At 53.5% G+C, this 21,121-nt stretch overlaps 1 protein-coding gene and 1 long non-coding RNA gene across 5 annotated transcripts in view; one reads left to right on the top strand and one right to left on the bottom strand.

The window, feature by feature from the left end:
• Positions 1–21,121, bottom strand: part of KIRREL3 (kirre like nephrin family adhesion molecule 3) — a 555,536-nt gene that overhangs the window by 143,110 nt on the left and 391,305 nt on the right. The window lies entirely within an intron of this gene.
• Positions 9,576–20,002, top strand: LOC309667447. The gene is made up of 2 exons (XR_014267779.1): positions 9,576–12,550; positions 19,655–20,002. It is a non-coding gene; the product is annotated as an uncharacterized lncRNA (long non-coding RNA).

Here is a 21,121-nt window from a genome sequence, read left to right as displayed (position 1 = left end):
AGGGGGCAGAATCCAGGGAAGAAGGAGGTCTGGGCCACCTGTTGATCAGTGAGGGTCCGATACCCAGGTGGGGGAGGGTCTTACTGGAGCCCAGCATCCTAGAAACTGGCCGTCCTTCCTCTGTTCTAGGCTTCATCCTTGCCTTCAGGGAGAGTAGCTGGGCAAGATGCTGAGTGATGACTCCTTGCCTTTGAGGTCACTCAGCTGCACCCTCACAGCAGGTGCAGGAACCCCTCTATAGCATCTCTGAGAAGTAGTCCCATGGTTTCCCCTTGGATCCTTTTGGTGACAGGCAGCTCATTACTTTGCAAGGCTGTGCTTTTCATTTTTGGAAAACTAAAATAATTTTAAAGTTCCTTTATATTTAGCTTAAAGGTCCTCCACTGCCCTGCAACTGTGATTCATTCATCCCACATCTGCCCCCAGGGCCACACAGAGCAAGGCCAATCACACTTCCAGCTGACGACTCAGAAGCTGAGCAGACGGTCTTTCTCTTCTGCAAGAGGAACAACCCTTGGGAGTTTGGGGCCTGGGATGCTAGCAGCCCAGGAAGGGCCCCCTGGCCTCTCTGCACATTCAGGGTCCTGTTTTCACTCACTACTCCTTCCTCAGCATCTCGAGAAGAAGGAGGAGGGCAAAATGGGAGTTCCCCGGAGGAATCCTTGCTTCACACGTCTAGGAAAGGAAAGACAGAGATCTGACCTTGGTGTGACCTCCACCTGGGCATCTCATACGGGGGAGCGTGTATGTGCACCTCCGTGAGGGGAGGATGGCTGGGAAGATGGGCGTGCGTGTCCCTGTGGGGTGGACATGCAGTGAACAGTGAGTGTCTCGCATGTGTGAGAGCGTGCGGGTGTGTGAGTGAGCACGTGTGCACATGTGTCTGCTGCTCTCAGGCCCTGGGGGAGGGGCTGTAACGATGCTCCTGTGGCCCAGAATCTGCCACCCCCCCAGGGAGGGTTCTCTGCATTCAGTGACAAACTGTTCCTGCCCTGCAGCCTTCTGCACCTTGGACCGCACATGCCCTGCTTCTTCTGTCTCTAAAACAGGCCCACGCTTTAGAAATTGTGAAAGTTCCAGCCTCTCGTATCCCAGTGGGTCTGGGCTTCTGACTCTGAGAAGGAAAGGGACAGCCACGTCCACGAGCACGTTTCTACCCTTGCGTTCCTTTCACGCAATTTATCTCCATTAACTCGGATAACACTGAGGATTGGCAAAGGGGCACCATTGTCTGGGGCCACACAGCCAGAGGACAGGGGACCCAGATCTGGATCAAACCCAAAGCCGGTGCTTGTCCCCCAGCACAGTCACCGTGATTCGGTCACCGGCGGAGGTCTCAGTGCCAGAGCTCACCAGGCCTCTGCAGGGCCTTCCTTCCTGCCAGCCACCGTGGCCCTGAGGATGAGACGAAAACAGTTGATGGCAATGTGGCCCCCAGCGGATTCCACCAAGAGCTCTTGGAATTGACCATTTGGGAGGGTAGTTAGTTCCTGAACACAGGTGAGTATAAAATCCAATTTCTAAGATTCCATCCGGGGCTGGGAGAATTGAGGCTGCTCTGTCAATTATGACTTTCCCAGGTACCCCGGGCAGCAGCTCCACCCTCCCCAAACCCTCCTGCTTGTTGTCTGAGCGTTCATCTCTCTGATTTACTTACTAGGTTTCTACTGGGCCTTCCTCATCAGGGCGCTCCGAGTTCCCAGGACCCGTGCTCTCATTGAAACAGTAACTTCTCTCATGAACGGGATGGGGCTCGGGATGAAGCAGGGAGCCAGCGGGAGAGGTTGGCTAGAGAGACAGAGCATGAGGGACGAGGAACAGAGGGAACGGGCCACGTCACAGGGGGCCCAAGTGACTTCAGTCCTGGGCAGAAGCTCCCTGAGCACGATGGCATTTGTGTCTTTCTCCACATCTGGATTTGCACCTGGATCTGGACAATGCCCACAGGTTACCAGCAGTGGTAACACCCTCTCGGCTCCCGGTGCCCTTCCTCTGTCACTGTGTTACAGGTATCTGCTCACGTGTCTGCCTATCTCCTTGGATGGTAAGGTTCTTGAAAACGGGGGCCACGTCACCTTTTCATACCTGACGCTTGTCACTGTGACTGGTCTATGATAAGAGATTAACACATACTTGCTGAATGGGATGGACATTGAACAAAAGCTGAAAGTATACAGATGCACCAGGCTCCGTGTCAGCTCACCCGAGGCCCCCATAGTTGGGGACACAGGGGCACCCACAAAGGGTAGCAAACAGCCATCGTGGTTGGCCTGGCCAGGCAGGTCTTTGTGGAGGAGCTGGGGCTAGAACCGGGCCACAGAGGATGATGGGGACTGGTCCGTACAGGAGGGAAGAGCGTTCCAGGCAGGAGGAACGGCTTGGGTGAAGGGTCAGGGTCAGGGTAGGGAGGGGCAAGAGGCAGCCCTGAGTGTGGCAGGGAGGCGGGTCTGAGGGAAATCTGGGAAGGTGGCTTGAGGCTCACTGTGGAGCACTGTGAATGTGGAGGATGGAGCCTGGAATCTCCTTTCCTCCTGCCATGGAGGGTCTCCAACTGGCCCAGGCAAAGCCCTACACGGTTCCTGGGATTCACGCACTGAGCCTCCTGTAGGGAGGGGCCGGCTGGGACGGCACCGCCCGGTCTCCTCTCTGAGTCCAGGAAGGAAGAACAAGCCCTGGGCTCTTCTGGGGGAACTCTGCCCTACTCCTGGCCAGGGCCTAACCCAGGAGTCTCCTCTTGAGCCAGGATTGGGCCTCAGGGCCAGAGTAAGACACTTAGCATCGCACACGGAGAGCTGCTCGTGTCCTGATGAGGCAGAGACACCCCAGGGGAGAGGGGAGAGGGTGCTGGAAAAGGGCTCCCACTTACTGAGGGCCTATGATAGACCAGACCTGGCCTGTGGCCCCCTGGTCCTACGACGTAGGTATTCATAGTCTCATTTCACAAATGGGGACGCAGATTCTCGGGACTCGGCAAACTGCCTAAGGTCACACAGCTAAGGGGCAGAAGGGTTGTAACCCGAGTCTGTCTGATTCCAAAGCCAGACTTCTCCCCTTTATTTGGCCCTGGTCTGCCTGTGAATTTCATCTGGCCTTACTTTCGTCTGACCTTGACCAAATCACTGAAGCTCCCTGAACTTCAGGTTTCTCATCTCTCCAACCAGGGGGTGAACTCGCAGGGACCTCCCTGCTCGGGTCACACGAAGGTTCCTCCCCGACGACTGCCCGCTCCGAGGATGCCTGTTTGCGAGGCTGCCGAGTGCCGCCAGCGGCCCCCGTGGCCGCCTTCACCAGCCTCCCTAAGCCCCGGTTTGTGTTTCTGCCTTCCGTGTTTTGCCTGTGTGAGCTGGTATCAGAACGCGCTCCCCTGATGCTGCCGGAAGCAATAATTCAGACCCAGCTGAAGGCTTTAGCGGAAATCCTCCGCTACAGCAGAAGAAAGCAAAACGCTGCAAAGCAAGGATCTCGGCAGACGCAAACTCTGTGCATTTACCTTCCAACTCCAGCTGCTCTGCAGGGACAGGCGGACACCCTCAGCGCCGGGTCACGTGGGGAAGGGGGAAGCTGAATGCAGAGGTCTCTGGGGTCTCCGCAGGCCTGGGTCCCATGAGGACCGAGCACCCCTTCTGCACTCAGGTCCATCGAGAGCTGACCGCACGACAGGTCAGCACCTCTTGCAGTCACACTCATTTCCCTCCTAAGTCCTTACAACATTGACAAAGAAGTAGGATTATCCCTCTTCCTGGTCTGAGGCTCAGACAGAGTCAGGGACTTGCCCAAAGTCACACAATCAGTAAATGACAGCACAGAGAAGAGCTTCTGGTTCCTGACGGGGGGTGGGGGGGTACTGCTGTCCGTCCTTGGCCACCAGACACCCCCATCCCCCGCTGCCCAACACCAGCTACTCGGCATCATGGAAAATAACCCTGACACCTTTGGCCTGCTCCCCGCGCCTCCCGTGCCCTCTCGGCGGGAGCCTCCTCCATCCGACCCACCGACCTGTGGTCACAGACCCTCCTGCTGTCCTCAGCTGGCTGTGGACTCCTTCGGCGCTGGGGGGTTTTGTGGTTACCAGGGAAAATACGCCCTTGCTCTCGGCTTGCCAGCCGCTCTAGGGCAACGAGTTACCTTTCTAAAATGAGATTTTCCATTTCTGAGATTCTGAGACCTCCAGGTTTGCCAAACTGCCGGCCTTCCTCCCAGCCCAGGGTGGCTGGGATCACAGCTAAGGTGGAACTGCTCACAGACCGCCGTGCCACCTACACCGCCAAGTCAGCGATAACAATCTCGTCCAGACCCCCAGCGCCTAATGTACGGACTAACACAAGGCGCTTCTCTCTCACTCCCGTCTACGTATCTACATACTTAGATATAAAACCAATACACAAAGGAGGCTAGATTAATGTGGATAGGATGTGCTATGGACTTAGCAGACCCAGCTTCTAATCCCAGCCCCGCCATTTATTAATTGCACAACCCCGGGCAAGACATTTAACTTCTCGCCTTCCTTCTTTGTAAGACGAAAATAACGATACCACCCACTCGAGGAGCTGCTATGGGGGTACAAGGGGATCAGTCACTGAGCTCAGTGGCTGGCCGGCAGCAAGGGCTCCTCACGGGGAGGCCCACGGAAATGCCCACCTGCTCCGTCTGGGGAGTGGCAGCCAGCGGCTGCCCGGGGGGCGAGGCTGCCTGTGAGCCGGCCGCTGGGGAAGCTGCTGGTGAGTGCCAGCCTTTCAGAGGGCATTACAGGCCATCGTTTTAATCAATACGCTATTATTTCCTCTGTGGCATCTATCCCCATGTTTATTATGTGTAAATAGGGTTTTTCAATGATGGGAATGTGTTAGTTTAACGTAGCTGACATTTAGCGTGCGCAAACTGGTGGCCGCGCCTCAGGACCTCCAGGAAAATGAGATGGTGTAACTGCCACCAAGCCGTCCTCGTGAGAGAAATTCGAGAACCGCAGGTTGGCGGGGGTCAGGGCGCCCGGTGCACGCTTGCAGGCATGGGCTGTGTGCTCAAGAGAGGCAAATAAATAATACACATGGACCCTGGGAGCACGGTCTGGCTGCTAGGGAGAGAGTATCCAGCCTGTGGTCCAGAGCCCAGGCACTGGGGTTCCCACCCCTTTGCTGCCCAGATCTAGATCCTGTACAATAGGTCTATGTGGTCCGGCCAACTCCTGCTGATGTTCTCCCTTCCTGCTGACTCTGGAGCTTGTCAAAGCTCACACTGCTGGACTCTCAGATGACCCACTTCCTCCCTTCCCATTATGCGGTCCCCAGGGGCCTGAAAACCCATTTTGTACATGTTTCTCTGGCTTGGCCCCTGTCGCGGGCTTGGCACAGTCTTGCCGTCCAGGCAGCAGAATACAGCACAGCAAAGGTGGCTCTTCCAAATACTCCACATGGGCTCAACTCTCCTCCAGTAACAGGTGCTCAGAATAACAGATTCGGCCCTACCAGCTCCCCTCCTTCTCTCCCACTGGACGGAAGCTGATGCAGGAGGGGTTTTGTTCAGATCTGGGAAGAGCTTCCTCATCATGACTTCGTTACAGCTGCAGGTCAGATGTCTGTCCCACGAGCGTCTCACAACCAACAGGGCCAGACCCCAGTAACGGCCACTGAACTCAATACATTAGCTATCAGACAACTCTGGACTCGTTTGTGTGGGTCTTGGGAGTGTGTCATAAAGGAACGAACCTTTACCAGGACAGTCTGTGGACCTTTATCCACAGGATGTGCTTCTATCCCTTGGTTTTTTTCGTTGTTGTTGTTTTTTTTTTTACTTTTTTTCTGCAATCTATTTTTTTTTTTATTGGAGTATAGTTGCTTTCCAATGTTGTGTTAGTTTATACTGTACAGCAAAGTGAATCAGCTATACGTATACAAATATCCCCCCTTCTTTTTGGATTTCCTTCCCATTTAGGTCACCACAGAGCATTGAGTAGAGTTCCCTGTGCTATACAGTAGGTTCTCATTAGTTCTCTATTTTATACATAGTATCAATAGTGTATATATGTCAATCCCAATCTCCCAATTCATCCCACCCCCCCCCTTTCCTCCCCTGGTGTCTCTATTTCTACTTTGCAAATAGGTTCATCTGTCCCATTTTTCTTAACAGTGTTTAGAAGCAGAGGACTGGGTAGGAAACTGCTTGATTTTCCACCTTCACGCCAAATGACAAAAAGGGCTCGAGGGAAGGAAGGGATCCGGGCCTAGTCCTTCATGCCCGTCTGTTCACCTGTCCACAATGCTTGGCACACTCTGGGGGCCCATCCAGCTAAACAGTACTTTATTAATGAAATGGCTGCCGTTATCATGAGGCCATGAGGTCTGTGTGTCTTCAACCTTCCACCCAAACCGTGACTGGTTGGGCCTTGGCCCCCCCTCACTGTCTGAGAGATGTGAGGGAGGTGTTTTTCTTGGCAAATAAATATGATATCATAAGGCCTGGCAAGACTCCAGCCTGAGTAATGGCCGTCTGCCTTCCCAATTCCCTCAGCAGCTTGGAACAGGAACATTATTCTTTACTTCCTCTCTTTAAAAACAAACTCTCTGTTGGAGAGCATCTTTCAGCCCCAGGATCCCTGCCCGATGGGGCCGCATTTCAATGATGGGAAGTGAGGGATGAGCTCAGGTGACAGTGCATGTTTGGGAAAACACAGCAAGATGTTTGGCTTGGAAGAGGCACCTGAGGGTCTTGAATCAGAGGGGCCCCCGCCCACGTGTCCCAGTTCATGAGAGACTCAGAGCCCAAATCAGTAAGACTCACATTGCTGAGCGCTGCCACCTCCCTGGTCTAAATCTTTATGAAGTAACTGGGCAACTAGGTAACCTGACTGGAGCTGGAGATTCACGATCAAGTACAAGGTTGTCCGGCTGAGCCCCCCTTGTTGTACATGAGTTGGGGGGTGTCTTGTGGCTTCTATGCTCACACGGGCACTGCCACCTTGAAATATGTAACCCTCCTCACCCTTTGCTTGTCATTCGATCTTTCTACAACCCTTTGAGACAGGTAGCAGGTATTGTCATTCCTCTTTATAAACCTGACAGTAGAGGCTCAGAGATTAATCAGATGACTTGTTCAGAGTCACACGATAGATGAAGCAGAAGTGGGAGTTGAACTCGGGTCTTTTGGCCTCAAAGTCAATTTTTATGATGCCACATCTAGCCTTCCCACCTTTTCTGGGCCGTGCGGATTTGGCCGCTGCCCCTTCCCCGTCTTGACAGGCAACGATCACAAGGCAGTGCACGGGGAGGCTCGGAGCCAGTGGTCAGGCCCGGCTTTCACATCACCTGGCCACTGACCTGCTGGGGGCTCATTGCGGTCCTCGGTCAGACAAGGAGGACACCCGGCCGCGCTCACAGGGAAGTCTGGGGGCAGGTGTGTGGCCAGGTCTCTGAGAGTGTCGGAGGAGGGCGAAGCAGTGCGTAGATGCTCAGGGCTGTTGATCCACCCCATGAATATTCACTGAGCACCTACCAGGACTAGGCTTAGGGACAAGACAGAGTCGCTGCCATGAAGGAGCTGGTAGTACAGTGGGAGAGACAGCCAGAGAGCGGCCAAATAGAGAGTGGCCGCTGCTCTGATGAGAGGAGCCTGGCACCTTGACGATGTGCAGGAGAGTCACCACCGGATACAGTGGTTCTTGGAGAAGGTTCACAGAGGACATGACATCTAAGCTGAAACCCGAGGGGCAAATGGGAGACAGGCAGATAAGATGGGCCTACAGAGTGTTCCCAGCTCAGGAAATGGCATGTGCAAAGGCCCGGCAGTCAGAAAGAGCACGTTCTGCTCAGGTGAAGGCACATTTAGTCCGGACTGGAGCAGAGCTGGAGGGACAGTGGTGGGGTGGGGCGGTGAGGCTGAAGGGTTAGCACACCCCAGCCGGGTGTCTGGGTCATCAGGGGCAGCGAATCCAAACCCACAGCCCTTTCCTTGCCCTGACCCTGCAGCCTGGAGCGTCTTCACCTTGCTCTGGACTCCCTCAGCCTTTAACTGTACGTGACGGAGCTTCTGGAAATGCACCCAAACCAGAGCAGACAGCACCAACCCCTGAGTCAAAAAAACCCGGCTGTGCTTTATAAACTGAAGGACTGTAATCTGAGAGATGTTCATTGAACGTATTTCTGCCTTCTGAATGGCTTTTACTTTTCACTAAATTGAGACTGCAGTACAATATATGTGAATGATTAGACTGTGTAATACATTCCTACAAATTTAGATTAGGAATGATTATGACTTAAGTAAAATAGTTGAACACAATTCTTATTGCCATCTATCTTTTTTTTTTTTAGTGTTCATGGGGGTGATTGAATGCAAAGAGAGCCCGGGTCTGTGTGCAGAGAGGGCTCGGAGGAAGGAAGGACAAGCTGATGTAAGAAGATGTAGGATCTACGGGGCAGGGAGAGAGCCCTGGGATTGGGGGCAGATCTGGGAAAAGTCCTGGCTCTGCCATTTGCTTTGCTGTGTGACTTAAGGCAGGTTACTTAGACTCTCTGAGTCTTAGTTTCCCATCAGCAAAATGGGCTTTATTATTCCTGGCTCATGGGATTGTTCTGGGTGGCACGAGGTTGGGGTGTGAGAGCCACGCTGCACGGTGGCCAAGAGCTGGGATGGGAATCCACGTCCTGGCCATATTTGGGCAACACCACTTACTAGACCTGTGTAACCTTGGTCTTCGTCACTCAGCTTCTGGGAGCCCCTGTCTCCTAATCCACAAAATGGGAATAAGCACCCCTGGCCTTGGGTGTCCTTAGGGAGAGGATTAAATGGGATTTTCCATGTTAAAAGTGCTTTGTAAAATGTAAGCCACCTGGGAGGGCTGCCCTGGCAGGTCGGGGTGGGAACAGGAGTCTGGAGGAGGTCGGGGCTCTCCTTCCCTGAAACAGCAACCAGAAGTGGTTTGGGGGAAACTTGCTGGGTGTCCCTGGGTGGGGAGGGGAAGGAGAGGAGCCCTGTGGAACGTTTCCCTTGGGGTGCCCTGCCCTGGCACTCTCGCACCAGCTTATTTTGCTCTGTCTACACCCTGTCTCCCGTCACCTAGCACACTGCAGCATTCTATATAATTTACTTATCTATTACGTTTTGTTTAGAGTCTGTCTCCTTAGTTCAGGGATCTGTTTTGTTTCCTGGCACATCCCAAGCTCCTAGAACACAACTTGGCAATTAGCAGGCACTCAGGATATATGTGTCCAGTGACTGGATTTATGAGCGGCGCTAGAATTCTGTCTCCTGAGGTAACTGAGGTGAGGGAGACGGTGGGGGGGAACCAGGGGAAACCCAGGGCATCCGTCACTCCAGCAGGGAGCTTGCTGCAGGCAGAAAGAAATAACAGCAATTTGGTGCGTGGAGCCCGGCTCCCATCCTTCAAGGGAGCCACAGGCCCCCAGGATTTTCCCGGAATCCCTGGGCACCAGCAGCCCGGCTGCACTTCCCCGTGCCTCCTAGCAACCTGACGAAACGCCTTCCAATCACAGCAATTACTGCCGCCCTGAGCCGATGCCTCTTGAGGTGTCTGCCTCCTGCAGTTCCAGCTGGAGACAATATTTCTCTTCTGTTCCTCGTGACAACAGGGACAACAAATAACCCAGCGGCAGATGAAGGGCCCTCCAAGCCCTCCTGAGCTGAAGAGCCTGGGCTGGGTCTGCGTGGAGGGAACCGAGGCGCCAGCCCGCGTGGGGCACGCAGCTGTCCTCTGACTCTTCCAGGACTTTCAGGCCGCTCTGTCCATGACCAGTGTCCCTCTGGCCAAGGGGGCAGGGGCCTGCAGGTGGGGGCAGCATCAGCTGTACCGCTGACGGCTCGGGGTCTTCCGTGCATGCCGTGCAAAGGGAGCTGGCATTCCATCACGGTCCAGTGCGTGGGTCTTGCTAAGTGCCTCCCCCTCCTCACAGCCCCCTGAAGCAGCCACTCTCAGTTTCAAATGAGGAAACGGGAACTCAGGGAGGTTGAGTAATTTGCACTGGGTCACACAGCTCGTTAAGTGGCAGTGCTGGGGGAAGAACTCCCACGTCTCTGAACTTAGAGCACATCCGTCCTCTCTGGGCCCCGAGTGGCGGGGACACTCCCTGGAGGGTGGGAGTGCAGCCCCTGACCTCCCAGCCTCAGGTTCCTGACCGGGGCACCCGCTACCTGTGCTCTGCAGAAGCGCCCTGCACCTCGGCCCGCTGTGTCCTGCCGCCTCGCCTCACCTGGCTCGTGTCCTCTCCCCGCCGGGCTTGGGCTGGTGCCATCCCTGGGCCCTGCTGCTAGCTGAGTCCTGTTTCAGTTACAACCCAGAGCCCCTCTCTCTACTGCACCTCATCCTCCGAGCGGGGCTCCCCCCGAATGCCAACCAGGGTCCAACTGCAGCACAGAGTATCCTTGGGTACCCACACTAACACCAGTACCAACACGAGTATGAATACGAATACAAATATTAACACTGATACAGATACAAATAATACTCATAGTAATTAATACTCATACTAATACTAATGCTGGTTTATATTTGTTGAGCATTTATTGAATCTCAAATGGGAGCCCAGGAAGCTGACTCTGGAGATCTGTGTTCTGAACCACTGCGTATGTCCTGCCTCTTCCTCGTATGACATGGTCCTTCAACCTAAACCACCCTCGTCTGTTTTGTTAACATCTCTTTTCAAACCGACTTCTAGAACTGAATGCAAAATTCCAGATGTGGTCTGACCGAACAAAGCCGAGGGACACGTCACGTCCCTACGTTTTGAACATCGTTTTGCAATTAATGCAGTCTAAGATTGCCCTCGCTTTTCTTGGTCCCCAAGTCCCCGGGTTGGCAACTATCAGCCAGTCCTGAGTCCCCAGGTCTTCCAGAAATGAGCCACTGTGGGTAAAGCTCTTTTCATTGCCCTCTTGTGTGGCCAAGGGCCAAAGCCCACCTTTCCTGCCCCCTAGTCTCTGATGGCTGCACTTGGCTTTGCTGTGGCACGGAGAGAACGCTCCAGATGAAAGAGAACTTGGTCCCGGGAGAGTCGGGGGCTGGATGGAAGTGAAACGGCCTGTGAAGGTCGCTGCCACTGCTTGGTGAGCGATCTGTCCCCATTTCAGCCTCAGTGGGAAAGTGATGGAGGGTGTAATTAGGACCTGAGCTGTGCCTGGTGTAGGGGGGGCTGCTGTCCCCAACTCAAGGAAGCTGGGGACACAGACCGTAGTCTCTGTCCTCCCGGGCAGGGGGGAGGAGTCTGCCTGCTCGTCCACGGCCACGGGGGAGAAGGAGTAGCAACCAGGGCTTTTGGACCCAGTAACTGAAGACCCTGATCGCCCCTGGGAGTGTGTAGGTGGAGTGGGGAACGGGAGGAAGATGGGGATGGAGTGAAGCAGGAAATATGGCCAGAAAAATTTTGAAGGGAGTAAAACCTTCTCTTGCCCTGTCGTCTCCCTGGCTTCGGTCTCCACCTCGTCCCCTCTCTCCACCCACCAGAGAGCCCGGAGCTCAGGCTTCTCAGGACCCTCCCTAGCTGGGTACCCCACCCGGGTTCTTCCTCCCCTGTTCTCCCTGTGTCTTCTCTCACCACAGTTTGCTTGTCCTGTGTGTCTCATTTTACCCCGCCTCCTGGGGCACTTGCCTTATTAGAAAGTGATCTAATACATTAATACGGTATTAAGGTGTTCAAGTCTAGCAATTGGCTTGACGCTTGTAACCAGCCGTAACCCAAGGGTATAAACACTTTAACAAGAGAATTCCTTAACCTCCAGGCATAAATCCCAGGGTGACCTTCCATGCGTTCTGGCAGGGACCGAGTCTGGGCAGGGTAAACCCCAACTGGTTATACGGCCCGGGACACCGCCCCACTTCACATTGTTCCTCACAATAATGCTTGAAGTTGACAGGGTGGTTTTCCTTAGGATGAGGAAAAGGAAGCTCAGAGACGTTCTGTGTCTTGCCCAAGGTCACACAGCTCACCATTCCTGGAGCCCAAGCAGCCTCAGGCCCCTTGCTGGCTCAAGAGCCCCCCTCCCCTTCCGTCTCCTCAGGGCACTGACAGATTCTGGGGCCTGCATGCTAGGGCTGGGGGCTCTTTGCCTTGGACTCTCCAGAGATGAGTCCCTGCGATGGCTAAGGGCTTGTCTGCAGCCCTGGGTGGGCCATGAAATAAAATTCTAGAACCGCTGTCAGGCCCCTTGGATGGGGACTTAAGTGCGCTAGGCACCTATGATGTCTCAGACCCTGTTCCAGGTGTTTTCCCAACAGTTATTGTTTTACTCCTTGTAAAGAACACAGTGAAGCGTGCATCCTCGTTTCCTTTCTATGGATGAGAAAACCGAGGCAGAGCAAAGTCTGAAGTCGCACAGCTAAGAAGGGGGGGGAGCCAGGATTTGACAGTCTCAGCCGATTCCAAAGCTCATGCTCTCTCCCCTACACTGTGTGGCCTCCCACAGAAGACTGGGGTCTAGAAGAGGCAGTTTCCTTGAGGAGTCTGGTCCAGTGAGGAAGACAGAGCGCATGAGGATGGGAAGGACTGCGGCAAAGGAATCACGGCAGGCGAGCCTACAGCATGGGGAGCAGTGTTCCCCGGGGCTGGGAGTAAGTAGCCCTTTTGTTTGGGTCAGGGCCAAACGAACCAGGGCAGTAGGCCCGGCAGGTCCATCTGTGGAGGCCTTGGGGAGGAAATGGGTTTGGAAGCCGTCCCAGGTTGAGCCGTGTGTGCTCCGGGAAGTGAAAGCGGCTGCGGGGAGCTGGGTGTGGCCCCAGGGGCAAGGGGCCTGAAATAACGAGAAGCGGCCTGTTGCCCAAAGCAGAGGCCCTGGCAGGCCTTCCGTGTGGACGCCTAGGAGCCAGGAGGGGCCGAGGGGAGGAGGCACGTGGTCCAGCCACTTTAGGATGCTTGCACAAACGGCTTCTCGGCCACAAGCCCGTGGAGCCCACGCTTTCTGCGGAGAACGGTTCTCCAACAGGAAAAGCGCCAGGGCTTTGGAGAAGCAAATGCTGTGGGCTTGGCTTTCCATGGCACCAAGATGCTGTCTTCTGCAGGTTATCCTTGTGTGGACGCGGACCACGGGCCAGGTGGCTCTTCAGAGCGGTTGCGCGACAGCAAGCCCAGTAAGTGACTGACTCTGGCCACTGCTCGTGCGCTCAGCCATTGCTAGTTGGTGACGTGAAAATGACCTTTATTTAGCACCGTTACCTGGGGGGCTGCAGGGGCGCCGGCACTTCCACTCTGCTAGCTCTCTCTGGCTGACGGCAGCCGGCCAAGCGTCACACTGTCCCCGGCCCCAGCCGCAGCCCCTCCTGCTCATGGGGGCAGCAGGGCAGGGTGCTAAGTGGACGCAGCAGCAGACCCGCACTTGCCAGGCTGCCGCTTCCCCTCTGGGCTCAGGGTGGGCAGAGGAACGCCCGCCTGGCCCTGCTCGCTGCTGTCTGTCAGCCCGACTTGCGTGCCTGCTGGTCATTTCCCTGTGGCCACGCTGCCCTGCACGCGCGAGACAGTCTAGAAGAGTGTCCTCAGCTGGGGCCTGGGCGTGCACAGATGGGGTGATTTGCAGGACTCGTGCAATTTCTTAATTTTGAGTGAATGTGCGTAAAAGCTTTAGGGAGGGAGAACGATCGCCTCCATAGCTCTTAGCAGATTCTCAAAAGGATTTTTGACCGCCCCCCCCCCCCAAAAGCTGGGAAGTCATCGGTCTCATCCGTCCCCCCAGGAAGCTGTGCAGGGTGACCCACTGGAGTGTTGTCGTCATTGCAGTGGTACTTGGGGCATCAGGAGATGCAATCTGACTGTCCTCCTCTGGAGGAAAAGGCCAGGTCCTCACTCTGTCACCTGTGCCCTGTGGATGGGCAGGTGTTTGCTCATTGACTGACAGACGAATCACAGGGAGAGATGGAGGAGATGGCGCATTTGCAGAACTCCTGTCTTTCCTTCTGCCTTAAAGGGGAAAAGAACTCATATCCCTCGGCTCCTTTCCCTCCGTCGTGTGTTGGCACAGCGTACGTCCCTTCCACTCCCAAGTCCCCACCCCCATGCCGGATACAGCGCTGTGCGGTGCAGTCTCCCACATACTAGGATGTGGGACTCCTTTACCTGGAGAAGGAGGAAGGCAGAGGGGTGGGCTGGGAGGGATGCGGAGTTGGTAAAAGCTAAGGAGGAAGGTGAAGGGTAGGGCTCAGTTCTACAGGGCGGGGAGAGTCCTTTCTTCCTGGCTGTCCACCGCTGGAGGGTCTGGGCCAGTCAGCTGACCTCTCTGGGCCCCAGAGGCCTCACGACTGGGACCTTTAAGGGTACAAAGAGGCAGCAGCAGAAACTCTCTAAGGCCCCTGCCAGCTCTACAATTCTCTGATTTCTAACACATCCTCGTGGCTAACTCCCCTTCTCTGTCTAGCCAGGGGTCCTCATAGAAAGAAAGATAGAGGCCCTGACTAGAACATAGGAAAAAATCATTGTCCTGAAGATCATACAGAATTCTGAAGCCACAGAGAAGGAACTTGTGTTTAGGGTCTGTGTGGTGTTTTCTGCAAGCCTTCCGCCGTGCAGTTCTCAGCCCTTCGGGCCAGCGGGGTGGGGTTCTGGGGGAGAGGCATTTCCTGGCAAAAGCCACTTTGCAGCTGCTCTGGGACCCTGGGCCCAAGGGGGCCTTCCTGGTCGTAGCGCGTGGTTCCCAAGCAGGCACTGCATGTGGACGCAGGGTCCCCTTGGCTGCCCGTGGCACCGTGTCCCCGCAGCTGTGGCCCCCATGACAAGGTCTGTGGGCTGCCAGCCCGGCTGGAGAGCACTCGAGAGCCACGTCATAGATCTCTTCTCTCTCCAAGGCTCTTAACCCACCCGAGCAGGGAGGAGGGGCCTGACAGGGATGGACGCCCACTGCGGGCAGACAAAGGAGCCCAAGTCAGCCTCCTCTTTGGCCCCCAGAGACTGGAGGTGGGGACAGGGCAGGGGCAGCTGCAGAGCCCCTGGGCAGAGCTGAGTCCAGCCGTGCCCGGTGGGAGGACACAGGGACGGGAATACACAGGAGGCGACACCCGGACGGGGAGGCCTTGGATAGATACCCGCGCAGCTGACGACTTGAGTCTCGGCCTCTTTCTCCCTTGTCAGGGTCTTCCTATCGTAACACTTGACCTTTGATTTGAGCCTCATTAATTTACCAAGCATTTACATAAATCACCTCATTTCATCTCCGCCACAACCCGAGAGGTATATGTTGTTAGTACCATTTTCTGGATGACGCTGCTCTGACTCGAGAGATTAAGTGCTTTGCCCAAGGTCACACAGCCAGTATGTGACAAAGACAGGAGTAGAATGAGGTTTCCTTTCCCAAAGACCTCATTGACCACCCGCGCTTCAGTCCCTCAGCCAGGCCACACTGCCCCCTTGAGAGTGACAGGGGAATGACAAGAAATGACAAAGCCTTAGGTGACGGGTAGTGACAGAGGGAGGCAGGAGTTTCTTTCCAGAAGCTTCTCCAGGCACAGGCACCACCTGATTTTCCAAAGCTTTCTTTGGTGTGTGCGTGGTCATCATAAAGAATTGTAATAAGCTATGATTTAAGAGCCAGGGCCATAGGCTGGCAAAGAGTTTCTTCCTTTAGGAGCTGGGGGAAGCAGCCGAGGTCTTGGCCCCTAGAAAGGCAGGAAAACCTCCCAGGATGAATCTCTCTGCCCTAGGCTCTGACGGACCACAGGGAAAGCCATTCGAGCAGAGGTGGCGGATCCCGCCTCGGGGCTGAGCTGTCTTCTCCAGAGGCTGTTCACCAACTTCAAGGGTTCCCTTCCAGAAAGTCCCAGTAACTCTGACGTCCAGCATCTACGTCCATGAAGGAGTGTAGCAAGAATGCTCTGTTCACTGCCTTATGCTCAGATCTAATGAGCGCCTGGCATATGCTAGATGCTTAGCAAACTCTCAAACAATTGAATTAAGTGCAACGCAACCTAGAAGATCATCACCTGCAGAATTTTATTCACTGTACTTTACAGAGGTGGCACCTGAGGGCCAGAGAGGTCAAGTAACGTGTCCAAGGTTGCACAGCCAGTTAGTGGCGGGAGAAGTACCAGAATCGAGGTCTCCTTTCCCTACACGCTCTTCCTTCTGTAGGGGGAGAGATGGGAATGTGAGGACCTTGGACCTAGGATCAAGCAGCTGATTTGACCTCTGAGAAGTTCTTTCCATGTTTCTTAGTTGCATTGAGTCTGCAGCTATTGGATGTGGTTGGGAAGGAACTGGCCTCCCGTCTCCTGGCAGGCACACGCCGGCAGTGGGGAGAAGACGCTTCTCTCCACTCTCTCCTAGGGGCACACACCTCCTTCACAGCATCTCACGCACCATGCGCCCTGCTTGCCTCTTTTGGGAAGCAGGAATAAAAGCCAGTACCAATAAAGTAAAAAGAGCAGAAACCACCCTCCAACCTGGCCTTCCAGATGAGTTCGGTGGCCTCTGGGGATGGGTTCTGGGAGAGAGAGGCAGAGCCCAGGGTACGGTTTCCAGGGCCCAGGGGACACGTGTGGGCACAGCCATCTGCCAATCACTGGAATCTTCAAAGCTGGAGGAGGGAGCAGGATGGGGTCATTATATGCGTTCCAGTCCCTCCGCTGAGTCACTCAGAGGAAAGCTAGGACATAGGAGGAATGCCCTTGCTCTAGACTCGCCCTCACCAGAAGCCCGTGTGGCCCCCAATCTCTTCCTCTGAGGCCCTTTCCCTGCACGGATGCCTCGGTCTCCCCACTGGGCTCCTCCCCTTCTCCACAGAGCCCCTCAGCTCTCAGTGGCTGGGCCCCGCTCTCGCCAAGAGCGGCGTCAGTGGTCCTGGGGCCTGGGCCAGATCCTGCGTGTCACTCTGCAGCTCCACAGTGTGGGGACACGAAAGGGCAGTGCCAGCAGCCGGCTGCGAGCTGACAAGCCTGAGTTCACTCCAGCACCCAGGAGTCGACAGGATCGTCTGAATTAAGTGGCCAAGTTTGGTTTTTAATTAAGTCCCCGTGGTCTTTTAAAAAGGTCACTGATGACACCATCTTCTTCAAGGCCAGTATGAAAAGGCATTCAAAGTCAAAGTTCTGAGATGGGAGCCTTGTAACTGGAAATGTCATAGGGAGAAATTTGGAAATGGGGGAAGAGGAAGCTGGTGGGAAGAATGACCCTGTCACATTGTCCTGCCGTCAGAGTCACAGTTTCCAGTGGAAGCTCCAAACTATTTTGGTCTCAAAGTGGCCCCACTCTGCTCGCTCACGTTCCTACCCCCATGACTGGTTATGGGCTCTTTGTTTGCTGCACCAGTGAAAAATGGGACCCTTGTCTTCCCTGACATGGAATACAAGTTGGTATCAATGGGGCAGAATGTGGCAACTTGCCCCGATCGCTGGGGAATTAATAAACATATATGCAACTGACTGCCATTCTTCTGCTCTGATGCCTGCATACACTCTTCTATGTAACTTGGCCGATACTGTATCACGTGGAAATCCAGCTCTGTCTAGAGTGGAACACAACAGCTACTTCATTCCTCCACAACATCCCATAATATTCCTCCTGTGGCAGCAAAGGCCTGTGCCTGGTTCTGCACGGCCCTAACAGAAGTAGAGATATGAGTTCATTCGAGCGGAGGAGACAGCACCTCTTTGAGAGGAGATCTGGGCTGGCCCACAGCTAATGGGGCCAGGATTTAGTGGGCACAGTCATATTTTCCTGGGGTCCTTGGTGCAACACCAGTGCTGGGCAGCGGGATGCTCTGGATGCCGGATAGTTCAGTGCAGCCACTGATTTTGTGTTAGAGTCAAGGGACATTGGTATTCGTCAATAGTCTGGGCCATTCTGTCCATGGTCACCACAGGCAGTGTAGGTAGTGGACAGAATTTTGGATTTAGATTCAGGAAATTCGGATCTTACAGCAAAAAAATTTGCCTATCTAATATACATTCTCCCATTTATTTACTATCAGAATCCTTATATTGTTGAGGAGGAAATGTAACTAAACTAAAAAATATGAATTTCCTAGCCCCCCTTGAACGGCTAGAGGTGGCTAATGAGATATAATCAGAAACTATTCTTTAAAGATGGCTGATGTACCTGGGAGGGTACATCTATTTTGTTTTTTCCTCTCTTTTTCCTTCCTGCCTGAAATGTGGAGCCATAGCTGGAGCTTCAGCAGCCGTTTTATGACCATGAGGTATAAACCAAGTATGGAACCCAGTGCTAAGGATGGGCTGCCTACTTACCTCCAAATTTCATGTTATGTGAGAGAAAAATTAACCCCTAGCTTGCTTATGCCACTGGTGCTTTGGATATCTGCTACTAACTATTGAATGCCAATGATACAGAATGATTGCCTGCTCTATCATTTATTCCTGAGACTTTGGATAAATCATTAAATGTCTTTGAGCTTCAGTTTCTGTACTTCTACAGTGGGAATAATAATTCTTGCTTTGCCTTGTAAACGTTATCTCTGACTTCTGGGGCCTACTCTAGGCTTCTGAGCATGCCGTCCCCCTCCGTCTAAAGATCATGCATTTTCTGTATCTGAGCAGTGGCGGCCTCCCTCGCATTGTTGGGGTGGATTGTTCGTGGGCTAAGGCATGTGCCTGCCTTCCAAGTTCAATGGCTTGCTCGGGGCTGTTATAAAGTCCCCTTGTGGGCTCCCATTTTCTAGAGACACAATAGCTTTTCCTGGCTCGCACAGGCCTTGCCCCTCCTTGCTGGGTGCACAGACATTTGCCGTTTCAAGCCGTTGAAAAGGACGCTTCAAAGAGCCCCACATTGGCCCCTCTTAGGCTCTGACTCATAGAAACGTTTTCGGAAATCCTCAAAAACCTTATTAATCTGTGAAGACGTCCCAGAAGCGGGACTCTGTACACCCTATTTCCAGGGCTTTTCAGCGCATCCATTGTCTCAGCTACATTGTTCCTGCTTGGTGTCTTGGCCCCTAATGGCTCTCTCTGAGGCAGGCGCTTTCTGCTGCGCCTGCGATTTCATCCCCTGACAGACTCTCCTCTGTTGCCTTGAATTCTTAAAGTGAAAAGGTGGCCACTCTTCTTGGGCTGTTGATTCCTCTATACCCCCTCTGTGGCTCTCTGCTTCACCCCTTCTCTCCTGGCGTCTGGCTGGATCTGGGTCAGGCAGACACGGACCTGTGTAGGAACTGAGGCCCACTTTCTTTTCAAAAGAAAACCTCTTTTTTCCTTCAAATGAAAACCTCTAGGGGTTTGTCAAGCCTGGGGCAGACCCCTGGGATCACCACGGGCCCTGCAGGGGACCTGCTGCAGCTGTTGAGTAGATAAGCTTTGGGTGGGCTTCTCCAGGACACTCCCCTGGTTCCAGCCCATCCACTGACCACGCTTCTGATGTGTGGCCTTCTCTGCAGTTGAAAAGGCTGTGGGGAGAGAACCAGAAGACTGGGGCTCTGTTCCTGAATTCAACCCCTGGCTGGGCTTGCGCTGTCTTGGTCCACATTCAGGGGTTTTGACTTGGAAGCCCAGGGCCTGTGTGACCAAGGCAGCTTCCCAACGATCCTGTGTCCTGGTTTTCAAGCCCATGTGTACTCCCTCCACTCGAGTGTGGGCTGGGCCTAGTGTCTTGTTTCTGGTGAAGAGAATATGGCCAGAGTGATGAGAGATCACAGCTATAATTCAGTCATAAAGGACAGTAACTTCTGGGTCTGTCTAGGTGGCACACATACTCTTTGTCTTGTCTTCTTGATGTTTGCTTTGCAGAAGAAAGCCACCGTGCTGGAGAGGCCCATGGGGCAAGAACTGAGGTTGGTCTTTGGCCCACATCCAGTGAGGAGTGGAGGCCCTCAATCTAACAGCCTGCAGAGACCTGAATGGGGTCAACAGGCACGGGACTAAGCGTGGAACCAGATCCTTCCCCAGGGGAGCCTTGAGGTGACGGCAGGCCTGGCTGATACCTTGACCGCAGCCTTGGGTTCCATGGAAGCTGAGGACCTAGCTGAGCCCCAGAGATTTTGAGATAAGAAGTGTGTACTGTGTTAAGCTGCTAATTTGGGGGTACTTTGTTCCACAGTAGTAGATAACAAATACAGGTCTTTGTTAGCCTAAAAATGTGTTTCTTTATTTTGCTTCTCCATATTTAGACTCAAGGACTTAAATCTTTCACATCCACTCGTAGTAGTGCATTCATGCGTGTGCGCATGCACACACACACACACACACACACATACCCATATCTGCACACACGCTCTAATCTATGGGCTGTTCACATCCCTTTACCCGCATTCTAAAAATACATTATCAGAATAAGTGGAAGAAAGACATAGCTGAGATGAAGCTCTACTGAGGTGATTTCTGGTTTCTCTTAGTAACCTAAGTATAATCTGAATTTCTGCCAGAACCCAAAGTGCCAGAAGAGGCCTGACCAACGAGGCCCTGGGGGTCTGTGCGCATCTCTGATAATTCACTTCCATGCTTACCTTTCGAAGGCTGACTCAAACTTTCTTCCTCTGAAAAAAAAAAAAAAATTACCTGACTTCTCCAGGGAGCGTTCCTATTCCCTGAGTCCCAATCATTTTGTATCTATATCAGATACATATTTTCATTATTCATATGTTCCCTCCTCATTTTCTCATCCCTTCCCTAATCCTCCATCCTAAGAAGCTCAGAATGCAGTGACGTCTACAGAAAATGATCCGAGATTTCACAACCAGAGTCAGAAGCAAAATTTAAAAACCTTTGCCCCCCTCCCCCTGCTCCCACTGTGTTCCAGGAAGCCAAAGCTCAGAGCAATTTCTCCAATCTGGGAAGCAATAAAGAAATGTATTTATGAACCAGCCTCTATCTAAGGGAGGGAATTTATGTCTCTTCATGCACTTGTTGACAGTAATAAGGGATTGCTGCATCAATGTGATGCAATATAGTTTAAAAACCCTCCAAAACAAGGATCAGGAAACAACCAGCGGCGACGGAGCCATGGGTACCCTCGGTTCGGTGGCCGAGCCCTGGGCCAGATAATGCCTACAGGAGATGGGAACACAGGTCCAGGAGCACCTGCAATCTCATCTTGTTTCTTCCCAAGCACCAGGGAAGAAAAGCAATTTGTTTGCTCTCATACTCTAAAGATGAACTTCCCGTGCTCAATCAAACGTTATTATCCCAATGTAAGTCAATTTACCTTTGAATCTGAAGGCTATTTTCTTCCTAAATGGCTAATTATGGGAGATAGAT

Source organism: Balaenoptera physalus, assembly GCF_965194825.1.
Source record: "Balaenoptera physalus genome assembly, chromosome: 10".
Classification (NCBI taxonomy): Eukaryota; Metazoa; Chordata; class Mammalia; order Artiodactyla; family Balaenopteridae; genus Balaenoptera; species Balaenoptera physalus.
The sequence above is the reverse complement of the archived record's forward strand: the minus strand, read 5'-3'. Positions and strand labels throughout refer to the sequence as shown.